Here is a 12,405-nt window from a genome sequence, read left to right as displayed (position 1 = left end):
GCATCGATTTTGTTGTTTTTTTCCGGAGCTCCACGAACGTTATTTCGTCACGATATTTTGCATGCACGAAGATAATTCGACAATGCTTGTTGCCAAATAAATCAGATTTTTATAATTTGCTTACTATTATTTTTTATTTCATTCTTCACAAGGATGCATTTGAGCTCAAGTGTAGAAACTCCATGTTCAAAAAGGACATGTTATTGTCAAGCCCAATAGAAACTGAAACTGCAGCACTGAAAGAAACAGACATAGTGCGCATCAAGCTTTCAAAAAAATAGTTGTGCAACCAAGACTTTCTGGAGCATCGATTTTGTTATTTTTGCTCTGAGCTCCACGAACGTTATTTCATTATGAAATTCTACATGCAGAAACTCCATGTCCGAAAAGGACACTGTAAAGAAACAGTCATAGTGCGTATCAAGCTTTCAAAAAAATAGTTGTGCAACCAAGACTTACTGGAGCATCGATTTTGTTATTTTTGCCTTGAGCTCCACGAACGTTATTTCATCATGAAATTCTACGCGCAGAAACTCCATGTCCAAGAAGGACATGTTAGTGTCAAGCCTAATAAAACCTTCCTACACAAAGAAAAAAAATAAAGTTGCACATCCAGGGAATCGAACCCTGGTCAGTACCGTGGGAGGGTACTATGATGCCTCTACACCAAATGCGCTATACTTGTTACAGTTCTTGAATTTAAATCATGAAATCCTCAATCCCCCGAGCAATGGAAGAGGCAGCATTTTGGGTCAGTGCTCTAAAAAGGCAATTTTCGGGGCATCATTTTCCCCACACAAGCCAAACAATTTATCCTTTTTTCCATGAAAATTTACATGTACATCTGTAATATAATTCAGATTTTGACATATAAGAAACGTCAAAAGCACAGTATCCCCATCTCCACTCTTTTAGGGAACACACCCTGGCAAAAAAATAGATAAAAACTCTCAAACTTAGCATTCAAATAAAATGACACTTTTATGTTAGAACAGAATGTTGATCCGCACAGGCTGACTAGTTGACGAGTACTTAACTGCTTTTATGTTAGAACATAATGTTGATGGGTTCGTGTTCCAGTTCAAGTTTGACAATCAATTCAACCAATAAAACATGGGTTATATACCACAAAAATGCCTAATGGAAACATTTTTATAACACATGACATTCATAGTTCGGTCAAAATGTGTCGGTGTACTAGAGTAGGGGTACCCTAGTATCCCGAACTCGTGCACGGGCAGTTGCAGCGCCCCGCGGCAAGGCTTGCCGGGTGACCGCCAAGACCCTCCGTGGCTCCCTTGAAGACCATTCAAGAACAAAGTACTCAAACCAAGGCCCCGGCAAGAGGAGCTTGCCGGGAAGGCCAACCAAGGCCCCGGCAAGAGGAGCTTGCCGGGAAGGCCAACCCAGGCCCCGGCAAGAGGATCTTGCCGGGAAGAGACAAGACCCCGGCAAGAGGAGCTTGCCGGGAAGGCCACTCAAGGCATACCAAGAAAGCTAGCCGCGACGCGCCCTGCGTCCCGGCAAGGCCCGGTGAGCAACAAGCTCCCAAACACGACAAGACGACGACCGCGGCAAGGAGCTTGCCGCGGGAAACCCCCACTTCGTGCCCGCGCTCCAGCACGTGTCGCTCTAGGACTCTCCCAAGCACACGTGGCAGGAGGCTGCGCAGCTAGGGGTGCGCGGTGGCAAGCGGAGATGAAGAAAAGGCCATCGTGGCAAACGGTGGCGCTTCTAACGGTCACTTTTTGCACTGTTTAGGCAACTCAGACAGGCATTTAATGCCCTTGTCCCCTGCCGTCAGAGTTAGGTAGGGTGCACTGTATCCACAGTAGCGGTAGCTGCACCTACCGCATCCTTTTCCATTTTTACCCTTTTAGTCTACGTTGCCACCTGTCGGTGACCCCTTGAAAGTATAAAAGGAGGCCCAAGCGCAACGTAGAGGGGGTTCGGCCAGTTCGACTCGTTCGAAACACCAGAAACACTCCCACGCTCAGTCTGGCAGCGTCCATCGCTCCTGAGCAAGAATTCAATACACACAAACAAGCAGCAGTAGGGTTCTACGCATCCGTGCGGCCCGAAGCTGGGTAAAAACTGCTCGCGTGTACCGCCTCGATCCGCTCTTTGTGCAACCTCCGCCCCCCTCCGAACCGAAAGGGGGCCCTGTCCCCATAGGGGTTGGTGGATCAGCCTTCCCCGACATCTCTGGCGCGCCAGGTAGGGGGCGTCGAGATTGTGCGAACCCGATCCGGCGTGCACGCAAGCTAAATCTTCATCGTCTTCATCGACATGCCATCGAAGAAGAAGGATTCGGAGGTAGTTGTTCCGTCTGCGTCGCTTTCACCACCTCCGGAGCAAACGGGTGGTGGAGTGGACGCCGGCGGAAGAATGGGCGTCGACGAGGGAGCTCTCAGTGCGGCCAAGTCCAAGGACAAGGCGGCACAGACCTCGGCGTCCATGCGCGCACCGCGTCCCTCTCAGGAGGCGCGGGACCAGCAGCGTCATGGCGTTCGCAGCGCCATACGTCCGCTGGACCAAGATCAAGCTGGTGGCTCTCGTGGCGCTCAAGACCAACATGCACGTCAACATGCTGGCTCGAGCGAAGTACGGTCGCCTGGACGGGGCACTGCTCCTTCTAACATGGTTAGGAGTCCGAGCATGCCCCACTCCTCGCACCGTTCACCTCCGCCGCCCACCACTCCAACAGAAGCCTTGGCGCGAGCTCAACTGCTCCTAGACTATCCTCCGGCGGCGGACAAGACCGACGAATGGAGGGCCACTATCCAGAGCCTCATCGGCTTCGCCAACGGCGACACTGCGCGGCAACCAAGCACCTCGCTGCCGCGGCAGGACAGCCGGACGCGAGCCGATGGCAACAAGACCGGGGGAGGTGCGACTTCCATGCACTCTCCGCTACGAAGGCCAAAATCGCCGACTCGCCGGGTCCACCCCGACAGCGGCTCCACCGCATCGTCGGACCCACGAGCTCGTCGCGACCAGCGCCAAGTTCTCCATGAACGACAACAAGAAGACGCTCGAACCCGCATCGAGCGCCGAAGAGAAGCGCAACGTCAATCCGACAAGCGCGCTGGGCCCTCTATTGACATGCATGCGCCAGGGGAACCAGGCGATCTGCCGTACGCGGTAGGTTGTCCTGCATTCACCCGTGAGCTGCGGCAAGTCCAGTGGCCCAGCACAAAGAATTTCAAACCAGACGTACCAGAGAAGTATGACGGCAAGACGCATCCGTCGGAGTTTCTCAGCATCTACACCATCGCGGTGCAGGCTGTCGGGGGACGGGACGACAAGATCCTTGCCAACTACTTCCTGCTGGTACTCAAGCCCAATGTCAGATCCTGGCTCATGCACTTGCCGGACAACTCCATATCCTCCTGGACTGATATGTGCCATCAGTTTGTCGGCGCCTTTATAGGCGGCCACAAGCCACATGGCCAAGAGAGCGATCTTCATCTGCTCGCCCAGAAGGAAGGAGAGCCACTGCGCAAGTACATTCAGAGATTCAGCCGTGTACAGCACAACATCCCAGACGTCCACCCCGCCGCGATCATCAGCGCGTTCCATCAAAACGTGCGAAACCGAACGATGAGGGAGGAGATGGCGATGTATAAGATCAGAGACGTCAGCGAGCTTTACGCCCTGGCCGACAAGTGTGCACGCGCTGAAGAGGGGAGGAGGCTCCCCGGAGAGAGTACAGGTGCAGGAGGATCCGACAGTGAGGATGCCACCCCGACAAGGAAAGGCCGGCGGCGGAACAACAGAAGGAAAAAGGGCAAGGAAGTGCTAGCTGTCGAGCAGACCGGCAACGGAGGTGGCGCCAAGGAAGCTAAAGCTGGTGGCTCCGACAAGGAGGCCCAGCCTGTGGCGGCCGCCGACAAGCAGGACAACTCCGGCAAGCAGTACTGTAAGATTCACCGCACCAAGGGTCACGATCTCCAGAACTGCAAGAAAGTCGAACAGCTTGTTGAGCAACAGAAAGCTGAGTACGAGCGGCGCGACAAGGAGAAGGCCCAGGAAGGAACTGGTGGATCCGGCAAGAAACGTCCCGGCCGAGGAGGACGCCGCGGCAAGGCCAAGCAGCGACAAGGAGACAGACCTCCCCGTGGCCGCGACAAGGATGAAGATGACGACGACGATGATGAAGACGTGGATGATGATGAGGACGATGAGCAGGAATTTCAGAAAGCCACAGAGGTCCTGTGCGTTGATGGTGGCGCCTCTCTGCATACTCCGCACCGCCAACTCAAGCAGTGGATGCGGGAAGTGAATGCAACAGAGCCATCCATAGAGTCACGCAAGCCTCTGAAATGGTCCAGCACGCCTATCATCTTCGACATTGAGGATCACCCTGATTACGTAACTGCGGTCGGGTGCTTGCCGATGTTGGTTTCACCAACTATCCGCAACCTCAAGGTCACGAAGATGCTAGTTGACGGCGGGGTCGGCTTGAACCTGATATCCTCCGCGGTCCTCCAGAAACTTCAGATCCCTGACAGCGAGCTCGAAGAGACCGGCACATTCCAAGGAATCAACCCGGGAAGGAGCAAGCCGAAGGGGAAGATCATGTTGCCGGTCACATTTGGCAGCGAGCTGAACTTCAGAACTGTGAGGGTCACATTTGACGTTGCCGATTTTCCATCGCCCTACAATGGGATCCTTGGCCGTCCAACGCTCGCCAAGTTTATGGCAGCCTCTCACTATGCGTACAACATACTGAAGATGCCAGGCCCGATAAGTGTCATCTCTGTCCCCGGCGACAAGAAGGATGCCCTTATCTGCGCTGACAAGATCTGCCGGGAAGCAGCAGCCGCAGCAGAGCGCAAGACACTTGCCTCTGAAGCTCCCGGAGGGAAGAAGAAGACAAAGTCCGGCAAGAGCTCTGATGCCCACTCCGGCAAGCGCATCTCTTCGGAGTGCTGCGCTACCGTCGAGGACGCACCATCGAGCTCCACCGGCAAGTGCAAGAAGACGATGGCAACTCCACCCGAGACCAAGAAGGTGTCCGCCAAGGAGGATGGCACTGGTGGTACCTTCACCATCAGTGCCACGCTTGACCCCAAATAGGAAAGCGCGCTCATTGCTTTCCTGCGGGCGAATGTCGACGTGTTTGCATGGCAACCGTCTGATATCCCCGGTGTTCCCAGGAAAGTAATTGAGCACCGCCTTGCCGTCTGTCCTCATGCTCGGCCCGTCAAGCAGAGAGTCAGGAAGCAGGCAGTGGAGCGCCAAGAATTCATCACAGAAGAGATCAGGAAATTGGAAGCAGCAGGCCTTGTCAGAGGAGTGCTCCATCCCACGTGGTTGGCCAATCCTGTAGTCGTGCGCAAGGCGAACGGGAAATGGAGGCTTTGTATAGACTTCACTGATGTCAATAAAGCTTGTCCCAAAGACCCATTCCCCTTGCCGCGCATTGACCAGATTGTTGACTCCACAGCTGGATGTGATTTGCTTTCATTTCTTGATGCATATTCAGGATACCATCAAATCTTCATGGCAGAAGAGGATGAGGAAAAAACCGCATTTATCACCCCTTGCGGCACATACTATTTTGTACGGATGCCCTTTGGGTTAAAGAATGCTGGTTCAACATTTGCAAGGGTGGTCCATGTCGCTTTTGAGCCACAGATACACAGAAATGTGGAAGCCTACATGGATGATATAGTGGTCAAGAGCAAGGACAAGGCTACCCTGATCCAAGATTTAGAAGAAACTTTTGCAAATCTGCGCAAGATCAACCTCAAGCTCAACCCCGAGAAGTGCGTGTTTGGAGTCCCTTCCGGCAAGCTTCTCGGGTTCTTTGTGTCTCAGCGGGGAATTGAAGCCAACCCCGACAAGATCAAGGCCATCAAGCAGATTGAAGCACCGAAGCGCGTCAAGGATGTGCGAAGGCTTGCCGGATGCGTGGCTGCTCTCAGCAGGTTTATCTCTAAGTCCGCAGAGCGCGCCTTGCCGTTTTTCAAAATATTGAAAAAGGCAGGTCCAATGAAATGGACTCCGGAAGCGGAGGATGCGCTGCAGGACTTGAAGAGGTACCTGTCCTCCACTCCAATACTTGTCGCACCTAAGCCACAAGAGAAATTGCTGCTGTACCTAGCGGCAACCAATCAAGTGGTTAGTGCTGCGTTAGTAGCGGAGAGGGAGGCGGATGATGAGCCAGCGACCGCGACAAGTGAATCCAGCGACAAGCAGGGGGCTTCTCCGACAAGCTCTGGCCCCGACAAAGTTGAATCTGCGCAGACGTGCAAGGAGGTGCAGAAGAAGATGGTGCAACGCCCAGTTTACTTTGTCAACTCCCTTCTCCAGGGGGCTAGATCAAGGTATTCTGGCGTACAGAAATTGCTTTTTGGCCTTCTCATGGCCTCGAGAAAGCTGCGCCATTACTTCTAGGCACACGAGATCACAGTTGTCACTCGCTTTCCGCTGAAGAGGATACTGCAGAATCCAGAAGCAACAGGCAGGATTGTCGAGTGGGCATTGGAACTGTCAAGCTTTGGCCTCAAGTTTGAGAGCACTGCAACAATCCAAAGCAGGGCATTGGCAGAGTTCATAGCAGAGTGGACGCCAACCCCAGACGAAGAAATTCCAGAGACGAGCATCCCCGTCAAAGAGGCAAGCAAAGAGTGGCTGATGTACTTTGATGGTGCCTTCTCGCTGCAAGGCGCCGGCGCAGGCGTGCTGCTTATCGCACCCACCAGAGAGCACCTCAAGTACGTAGTCCAGATGCACTTTCTCAAGGAGCAAGCAACGAACAATACTGCAGAGTATGAGGGTTTGCTTGCCGGCCTCAGAATCGCAGCCGACCTTGGGATCAAGAAACTCATTGTAAGGGGTGACTCACAGCTTGTCGTCCGCCAAGTGAACAAGAACTACCAGAGTCCGTTGATGGAAGCTTATGTTGATGAAGTGAGAAAGCTAGAAGAGCACTTTGACGGCCTGCAAATGGAGCATGTTCCGCGAGCTCAGAATGACATTGCTGACGGCCTGTCAAAGTGCGCAGCACTGAAGTTACCCGTGGAACCAGGGATTTTTGTGCTCAAGCTGACTCAACCATCCTTGACACCATCAACTGGACAGAATAAGAAGAGGAAGTTGGTTTCTGGTGACTACTTTCCGGCAGAGCTCCCCGAAGCCGCCGCCAAGAAAGTCCCCAAGATCAACAACAAGGATGCTGAGGGGCAGTCTGCTCCGGCAAACCTTATGGTTTGTTCCATCGAAGCAGACGCTCCCGACAAGTTTTGCTCCGGCAAGCTTGCCGGGGAATATCACGCTCCGGCAGAACCGCAGGTTCTTGCCGTAGAAGCGGATGTTCCCGCAGCAACAGATACGCCTTTAGTCCTTGTTGTCGAGCCACAAGCTCCAGCATGGGCGCAACAGATTGTCCGTTTCCTCCAGACAGGAGAGCTTCCCGAAGAGTAAGAAGAAGCTGAAAGAGTAGCCCGGCAGTCAAGTATGTACCAGTTTGTCGACAACACACTGTACAGAATAAGACTCAACGGTGTGAAATTGAAGTGCATTCGCCGGGAAGATGGACAACAGCTGTTGGCAGAGATACATGGAGGCATATGTGGTCATCACATTGGCGCAAGAGCACTTGCCGGCAAAGCATTCCGACAAGGCTTCTTCTGGCCGACAGCCCTCCAGGATGCAACTGCACAAGTAACCAAGTGTGAAGCGTGCCAGTTCCATTCCAAGCAGATACACCAACCAGCTCAAGCTCTCCAGACGATCCCTTTATCCTGGCCATTTTCGGTCTGGGGGCTCGACATCCTCGGCCCCTTCCCCCGAGCTGTCGGGGGCTTTGAGTTCTTGTACGTTGCAATCGACAAGTTCACAAAGTGGCCGGAAGTGAAACCAGTGAGGAAGGTGACAGCACAGTCAGCAGTCAAGTTCTTCAGGTCGATTGTTTGCCGTTTCGGTATCCCTAACAGGATCATCACCGACAACGGCACGCAATTTACGAGCCACGCCTTCATGCAGTACGTCCAAGATCTTGGCGCCAAGGTCTGCTTCGCTTCTGTTGCTCATCCGAGAAGCAATGGTCAAGCGGAGAGGGCAAATGCTGAAGTGCTGCGAGGCCTCAAGACTAGAACTTTCGACAGGCTGCACAAGTGCGGAAGAAACTGGATCGAGGAGCTGCCGGTGGTTCTTTGGTCGATCAGAACGACGCCAAATCGAGCCACTGGCCAGACACCCTTCGCTCTAGTCTACGGAGCGGAGGCAGTTCTCCCCACGGAACTCGTTTACGGGTCACCTCGAGTGCTCGCTTATGATGAGCTCGAGCAAGAGCAGCTGCGACAAGATGACGCGCTGCTCCTTGAGGAAGACCATCTCCAGGCTGCTGTGCGAGCCGCTCGCTATCAGCAAGCTTTGCGTCGCTACCATAGCCGCAAAGTTAAAGCCAGGAGCTTCGAGGAAGGCGACCTTGTTCTTCAGCGCGTTCAGTCCGCCAAGAATTCCAACAAGTTGACGCCGAAGTGGGAAGGCCCTTATCGGGTGAAACGAGTCACTAGGCCCGGCGCTGTCCGCCTTGAGACCGAAGATGGCATTCCGGTGAGCAACTCCTGGAACATTGAACATCTTCGTAAGTTTTACCCGTAGGGCGCGGTTGCCGGAAGCTTTTTCGGCAACCACCTTTTGTACAAGTCTTGCCGCTGTTGCATGTAATCCTTTGTACAAAGCCGGACGCAGACCCCGTGCACCAGTAAAGCTCATGTGCCCCGCACATCTTGTCAGTTTTTTATGCTATAATCCTATTTCGCATATGTTATCTGACACTTTGTGCAGCACCAGATCCCGGTAAGCGATAACGAGCCCAAGGCTCCATATCATTACTTTATTTCTCTGTTTCTTTCTCAAAAGAAGGAAGGTTTCATCGCCCACAAGGTTTACCGGGGGGGAGGAGAAGATAATGGTGTGGACCAGGCCGTTCAAGAAAGTTTCTCCTTGCCGGGAAGCAGAAGACAGAAAAGCTAAGTTGCTAAAGCTTGAGCAATCAGTTTTTTAAGTTTTTGAGTTATTTTCCTTGAACGACCGTGCTTTGTATGGAAAACCTGTGCGCGGAGGAACCAACTCGTAGCTAGCTGCGCCCTTACTTTGTTTTCGAGTCCGCTCAATAACTTAAGTGAGCTGCTAGCGCCCTTACTTTGCTTCAAGTCCGCTCAGCAACTTAAGTGAGCCGCTAGCGCCCTTACTTTGTTTCGAGTCCGCTCAACAACTTAAGTGAGCTGCAACTAGTTGCGACAAGGTTGCTTGTCGGTAGCGACCCCGCCAGCAGGCTGCTGAAGTTCCGCACTCGGCGCTCGCGGCAAGGGTACCTGCACCGGCAAGTTTTCCTAGAAAGCGTAGGGCAGAACCATACAAAGCCAAGAGTCGAGTAAAGGAAGTAACACAGCAATTTTTTGCCTAAGATAGAGTTATATTACAAAAATAACTTGTCGCGCCTCTAATAAAGTGTTCCCATGACATGACTGGCAGCGACAAGAAAAGAAGAAAATGGACGGCCTAATCTACGCTAGAGGTCGAGTGTCCGTCCTTTTGCTTCTCTTTCGTTCGCAGGGCTCGCATATCTTGGCCAGACTGCTTGAGAACGAAAAGGAGAAGAAGGGCGCGCCGGCACCTGGGCCCCGGCAAGCCAGTATCGCTGGGGGCTGCGAGTGCCAAGAATCGTCCATGGCAAACCAGAGTTGCCGGGGGCTGCAATATCAGATAAGTCTTTCATCCCTCATCATGCATCCTTTTATGGACTGGGGAATGCGAAACCGCGTTTCTTCCCGAAAACTGCCGTGCTCCCTCAACTCTAGGCCCTGGGGCTCGTTCCTGGGGCCAAGTTTGGTCGTAGTCGCGGCAGCAAAGGGATGAAACGAGGAGACCGCACCCATCTCGTTCCCGCCTCCGTCAAAGGCGTGAGAAAGGTCGAGCGACGTGGGAAGGCGGCAGGGCCTGTTGCCGGGAGATGAAATGTCTGTCCGAGGGATACCAAGGATTTGCTCCTTGGCGTGGGTTCAACTCGCGAGACAAATAACCCGGCAAGCATCCCTTTTTCATTAAAAAACATCCCACTCAGGTACAGTCCATAGAGGATGAAAAACATGAAAGAGAGGATTACAAGTTTTAGATACAGCTAAGGCCCGAGGGCTTACAAATTAAAAAGATAAGATGCCCGTAATCCCTTTCCTGTCCCTCTCTTTAGGAGGCAGGTCAAGGAGGCGAAAAGGGCAAAAGGAGCGCCTAGGCGAGCTACGGGTGCCAGAAGACACCAAGAGAACATCCCGGGGGCCGCCCGAAGGCTGGACAGCGATGGCGGCGCTGAAAGCGGGGCTCGAAGACGGGGCGGCAGGACGTCAGCACGCTGTCGAGGGCACCACGCCCTCGTACTCCGACCTGACGGCCTTGTCGCCAGCCCTCTTCCCCTTTCGCAGCCTCCCTACGCCAGCCGCCCAAGGAGACGACCCCGGAGAGTTCAAGAAGCCGGCGACACGGATGATGGGGTCGCCGGTGCCGCGCGAAGCGGCGCCCGACGCCTAGTCGGACCCGCCACTCCGCCGCCCGCTACCCTCATCGTCGCTGTCGCTCTCCTCCTCGTCACTCTCGCTCGAGGAGAAGCCTTCGCTATCGGAGGAGCTGTCCACGCAGCACTTCGCCCGAGTGCCAAAGCACCCGAAGACCTTGACGGAGAGGAGATCGCCCTCTATCAACTTAAAATGGAGGGTAAACCCCTCCATCAGGCTGTGGATACGGGCGAACGTCTTCCACCCTCGATCAAGATACATCACATTAGGGGCTGGGAATACAACGCGGACTCGCGTGCCGCTGATCCCACAGCCACTCATGTGCAGTCTCAGTGTCTCGGGCGGGTCCAACTCCATCGCGCTCGCAAACGGAACTGGAAGCCGGAGGCGACGACGAGGCGCCCGGCGCAGCTTGACGAAGAACTCGCAAGGGTCGTCCCCTATATGGACCGCCGTGGGGGAAGGAGCCGCCGGCGGAGGCGAAGCTGGCGCGCCGCCCCGCCCGCCTCTTCCCCGAGCGCCTCGACCTCGTCCTCGACCTCGTCCGCGACCTCGCCCCCTCCCTCTTCCCCTTATGGCTGGCTCTGCCACCACGGGCGCGGGAGAGGGAGAGATGCGCTGTCTGGCGGCGACCCTCGCCGCCACCGATGAAGGGCCTGGGTTCCCTTTCTCCATGGCGAATGAGAGAAAGGGGAGCAGAAGCTGAAGAAAGGAGGAGATGAGAGAGTGCGGGTTTCTGTGCTCCCCTCCCGCTCTTTATAAAGGAGCGAGGTGGGGGCTCGGCCGCCCCGCTCAGCGAATCAAGGCACGGGAAGAGCAGGGAGTCGGGGCCAACCCGCTGCCTCTGCTCGCGACGGCCCAGTTTCCCACTTCCACCGTCCGCGACTCCAAGCGCATGGGAGCCGCGTGGCGGGGATGCAGAACCAAGGTGACGGATGAGGCGGCCTCGCTCCGCCTCGTGATCGCGGGGAGTGGATGTCCCGAAAACCGCGCACCGGCCCCGTCCAGTAAATGCACCACGCCCCCACTCCTACCTCCGTTTAAGGAGGAGGGCGTGAACCGTCCCCATCATCGTGGCCTGACGCATGCTCGAGGGGCTTAGCCCCGCACACGCCGCCCGCGTCACCCACGACGCCGCGTTTGACGCGTGCCGTTCTGGGCGTGCGCGGTGGGAGCGGAGAGATATGCGGCGTGACCTAGGCCGCGCGTGCCCGTGCACTGTTTTTGGCCTGGCCCAACAGCGCTCAACACCGTGTATGGCCCAGGCCCGGGGGCTCCTGTCGGTGTACTAGAGTAGGGGTACCCTAGTATCCCGAACTCGTGCACGGGCAGTTGCAGCGCCCCGCGGCAAGGCTTGCCGGGTGATCGCCAAGACCCTCCGTGGCTCCCTTGAAGACCATTCAAGAACAAAGTACTCAAATCAAGGCCCCGGCAAGAGGAGCTTGCCGGGAAGGCCAACCAAGGCCCCGGCAAGAGGAGCTTGCCGGGAAGGCCAACCAAGGCCCCGGCAAGAGGAGCTTGCCGGGAAGGCTAACCCAGGCCCCGGCAAGAGGAGCTTGCCGGGAAGAGACAAGACCCCGGCAAGAGGAGCTTGCCGGGAAGGCCACTCAAGGCATACCAAGAAAGCTTGCCGCGACGCGCCCTGCGTCCCGGCAAGGCCTGGTGAGCAACAAGCTCCCAAACACGACAAGACGACGACCGCGGCAAGGAGCTTGCCGCGGGAAACCCCCACTTCGTGCCCGCGCTCCAGCACACCTGCTAACGTGTCGCTCTAGGACTCTCCCAAGCACACGTGGCAGGAGGCTGCGCAGCTAGGGGTGCGCGGTGGCAAGCGGAGATGAAGAGAAGGCCATCGTGGCAAACGGTGGCGCTCCTAACG

This window comes from Triticum dicoccoides, chromosome 1A (assembly GCF_002162155.2).
Source record: "Triticum dicoccoides isolate Atlit2015 ecotype Zavitan chromosome 1A, WEW_v2.0, whole genome shotgun sequence".
NCBI classification, from domain to species: domain Eukaryota; kingdom Viridiplantae; phylum Streptophyta; class Magnoliopsida; order Poales; family Poaceae; genus Triticum; species Triticum dicoccoides.
The sequence above is the reverse complement of the archived record's forward strand: the minus strand, read 5'-3'. Positions refer to the sequence as shown.